This window comes from Phoca vitulina, unplaced genomic scaffold (assembly GCF_004348235.1).
Source record: "Phoca vitulina isolate PV1807 unplaced genomic scaffold, GSC_HSeal_1.0 scaffold43, whole genome shotgun sequence".
In the NCBI taxonomy this organism is placed as follows: Eukaryota; Metazoa; Chordata; class Mammalia; order Carnivora; family Phocidae; genus Phoca; species Phoca vitulina.
The window spans coordinates 364,492-368,763 of NW_022589746.1; the positions used below are offsets into that span (position 1 = coordinate 364,492).

At 41.8% G+C, this 4,272-nt stretch overlaps 1 non-coding gene across 1 annotated transcript; it reads left to right on the forward strand.

The window, feature by feature from the left end:
- Positions 1–361: 361 nt before the first annotated feature.
- On the forward strand, positions 362–469 carry LOC116648457. Its single transcript, XR_004302525.1, has one exon. It is a non-coding gene; the product is annotated as a U6 spliceosomal RNA (small nuclear RNA).
- The last annotated feature ends 3,803 nt before the right edge of the window (positions 470–4,272 follow it).

Genomic DNA, 4,272 nt, shown 5'->3' on the forward strand with positions numbered 1-4,272 from the left:
AAACTCCCTAATCATCAGGGAAATGTAAACCAAAACCACAATGAGATATCACCTCACACGCGTTAGGATGGCCACTACCCAAAACACAGAAAATAACAAGTGTTAGCTAGGATGAGGAGAAATTGGAATGTTTGTGCACTGTTGGTGGTAACGTAAAATGGTGTAGCTGCTAGGGAAAACAGTACGGAGTTTCCTGAAAAAATTCAAAATAGAATTATCATATGATCCAACAATCCCACTGCTGGGTGTGTATACAAAAAAATATTAAAAAGGATCTCAAAAAGATGTTTGCATACCCATGTTCGTGGCAGCAGTGTTCATGATAGCCAAGAGGTGGAGGCAACTTAAATGTCCATGAATGGTGCTCGCTTCGGCAGCACATATACTAAAAATTGGAACAATACGGAGAAGATTAGCATGGCCCCTGAGCAAGGATGACACACAAATTTGTGAAGCGTTCCATGTTTTTGTAACAATAGTGTCAAATATATTCAAATAAAAAATTAAAATTAAATAAATAAAAATAAAAATAAACTGTTGAGAGAAAAAAAATGTCCATGAATGGATTAATAGATAAACAAAATGCAGCACATACATACAATGGAATATCATTCGGCCATAAAAGGAAAGAACTTCACATGTGCTACAACATGGATGAACTTTGAGGACATTATGTGAGTGAAATAAGGCAGTCACAAAAATACTCAATGATTCCATTTATATGAAGTATCCAAAGCAGTCAACTTTGTAAAATGTAGAATGGTAATTGCCAGGGGCTGGGAAAGGGGGAGGTGGAGAGTTGTGTTTGGTGGGTGTAGATTCAGTCATGCAAGAGGGGTTCATGTGGTTGACAATACTATACACTTGGAAATGATTAGGAGGGTGAATTTCATGTGTTTTTTCTTTTTGCTACAATTTGTCTTAAAAAGCAAGTTGCAAAATCATATATACAGTGGAAAATCATGTAGGGAATATTACTCAGCCATCAAAAAATGAAATCTTGCCATTTGCAAGGACATGGACAGAGCTAGAGTGTATTATGCTAAATGAAATAAATTAGAGAATTACAAATACCATATGATCTCACTCATATGTGGAATTTTAGAAATAAAATTTCTAGGGGAGGGGGAAAAGAAAAAAGGAGAGAGGGAAACAAACCATAAGAGACTCTTAACAATGGGGAACAAACAGGGTTGATGGAGGCAGGTGAGTGGGGAAGGGCTAGATGGAGGATGGGTATTAAAGAGGGCACTTGCTGTGATGAGCACTGGGTGTTGTATGTAAATGATGAATCACTGAATTCTATTCCAGAAACCAATATTGCACTGTATGTTAGCTAGCTAAAATTTAATTAAATTTAAATTTAAAAAATTAATTTAAAAATAAATAAATGCATCAAAGGAAAAATTAAGACAGCTTAAAATAAGAATATCACATACAGTTGTTTTTATAGATGCATATATATATATATATATTAAAGGAAGCATGAGAAAGGCAAACACAAACTGATGATAGCAAAGACCTCTGGGGAGAGAATTATAGAGTATGGTCAGGTTTCTAGTGGAACTAATGTTTTATTTTCATTTTTTTAAAGATTTTATTTATTTGAGAGAGAGTGAGAGCAAGAGAGCAAGAGAAAGAGAGAGAGAGAGCACAGAGGGAGAGAGAGAGAAGCAAGCTCCCCACTGAGGAGGGAGCCTGATGCAGGGATGGATCCCAGGTCCCTGGGATCATGACCTGAGCCGAAGGCGGATGCTTAACGGACTGAGCCACCCAGGTGACGTTTTATTTTTATTTCTTAAGATCTGAAGTAAATTGGGCAAAATAACTTCAAATTTGTTTTTTAAATTGCTCTCTCTTTCTGTTTGTTTGAAAAACTTGATAATGTTAAATGAAAATCGAGCCCCTCCTTCCTGCTTCCTTTCTCCCGAATCCTGCTGGCTTCCACACCACCAGTGGCCTTTCTGGGCAGGCTGTACTGATTTCCTTCTGCTTTTGTCAAGAGTGCACTTGAAAACTGGCATGTACTTGTGATTACTGGAACTGGTTCCTGGATTTATTTATGCCACGGGCAAAAATAATTCTTCCTTTCTGAGAGACATGTCATGATTCTGGAATGTATTGGGAAGAACAAGCCAGAGGATGGGGCTCTTGGAAGTTGAGGCCCTGCACATAGGTCCCTTGGGTGGTACCTGGGCACCCAGCCCTCTGTGAGCACAGAATGCTTCATCCCCGGGGGCCACTCCTTCTCTCAGTCTGCTTGTCGCTCTGGCCAGGAGGGTGACAGAGGGAGAGCAAGGCAACACTCCTTTTCCTTGAGAGCCAGGTCTAAGCTGGGATAGTTTTTGGTCAGAGTCCAAATAAACTCCAAATATACATCAATCCTATCCATCTGTTTCCCCCAAGGACCCAAGTTAGTTGGGGTAACTCCGGCGCAAGCCCAGGATTTGGAATTGAATTTAAGGGAAAACAATCTCCGGTGCTGGGACCAGTCCCTCATGTTTCATTTCTCCTTGGCATACCCCAAAACAACCTGTATCAGGGAGTCACCTGCCTGTGGGGTCAATGGTTTAATCAATTGTACCTATGTAATGAAGCCCCCATGAAAACCCAAAATGATTGGGTTTGAAGAGCTTCCATGTTGGTGAACACATGGAGATCTGGGGAGAGTGGCATGCTCAGAAAGGGCAGGGAAGTTCCATACCCTTCCCTTGACCTTGCCCTGTGCATCTCTTCCATCTGGCTCTTCCAGAGTTATATCTTTTTGTAATAAACCATTGCTATAGCAAGTAAAGTGTTTCTCTGAGTTCCGTGAGCCACTCTAGCAAATTAATTGAACCCATGGAGGGATTCGTTGGAATCTCTGATCAATAATAGCTGGTGACAAGTACAGGGGACAGCCTGGACTTGTGATGTGTGTCGGGGAGGGGGGCAGTCTTGAGGGCCTGAACCCTTAACCTGTGGAAGCTCATGCTGTCTCCAGGTAAACAGTGTCAGAATTGAGATGAATTCTAGGACACCCAGATGGTGTTGGAGAATTGCTTGGTGGTGCAGGAAACCTCCAGACACACACATTCGGAATTGGGTGCAGGAATTTAGTATTATTTATGCAAACTTTTTATTTTTTAATTTTTAAAAAAGATTTATGTATTTATTTGAGAGAGAGAGAGAGAGAGTGGGGAAAAGGGCAGAGGGAGAAGGAGAGAATCTCAAGCAGACTCCCGGCTGAGCTCAGAGTCGACCCAGACAGATCAAGAGTCGGACTCTCGGGGTGCCTGGGATCGAGGCCTGCATCAGGCTCCCTGCCAGGCAGGAAGCCTGTTTCTCCCTCTCCCTCTCCCCCTGCTTGTGTTCCCTCTCTCGCTGTGTCTCTCTCTGTCAAATAAATAAATAAAATCTTTATTAAAAAAAAAAAAAGAGTTGAACTCTCAACCGACTGAGCCACCCAGGCACTCCTATGCAAACTTTTTTTCAAAAGACTTTATAATGTGTTGCTTATATGTTGTGATCCCCATAAATAGTATATTAAAAATATTTAAGGGGCGCCTGGGTGGCTCAGTCGTTAAGCGTCTGCCTTCGGCTCGGGTCATGATCCCGGGGTCCTGGGATCCAGCCCTGCATCGGGCTCCCTGCTCAGCGGGAAGCTTGCTTCTCCCTCTCCCATTCCCCCTGCTTGTGTTCCCTCTCTCACTGTGTCTCTCTCTGTCAAATGGATAAATAAAATCTTTAAAATATATATATATATTTAAGACTTGGGATAAAGCGATATATACCAAATTCATAATAGTGGTTGCCTCTGAGGAGGAGGAGGGTAGAGAGGAATAAAATTAAGGAATGGATAAAACAGGGGACTTGAACTTTATACATCATGACTTTATTCCAGAGAGATATGAAGCAAATATAACTGATTAGCACCTGTTATTCTGAGGGGTGAGTACTTCTGTATTTGTTACGATATTCTTTGTATTTTTCTTTGTCTTTATTTTTTTCCAAGTGTAAGAGTAGAGAGAATAATGCCTTACACTGCATGGTGGTTTGGTCCCCCAGTGCTTCCTTATGCACATCTGTGCTCTTCAAAATCACCCTGCAAAGCAGGCAAGACTGGCAGGACACCTTTCTTTGGGACTCACAGGTGAAGGGGCTCACAGAAGTTGAGTGATTTGGCCAAGTCTGGGGCCAGTAAACCTGGGCTCCCTGATGCCAAGTTCAGAGCTCTTTGCTCTGTGTCTTCATCTCGAAAGCTCAGGAGACATGTTGGCTTGCTGGAGGAAG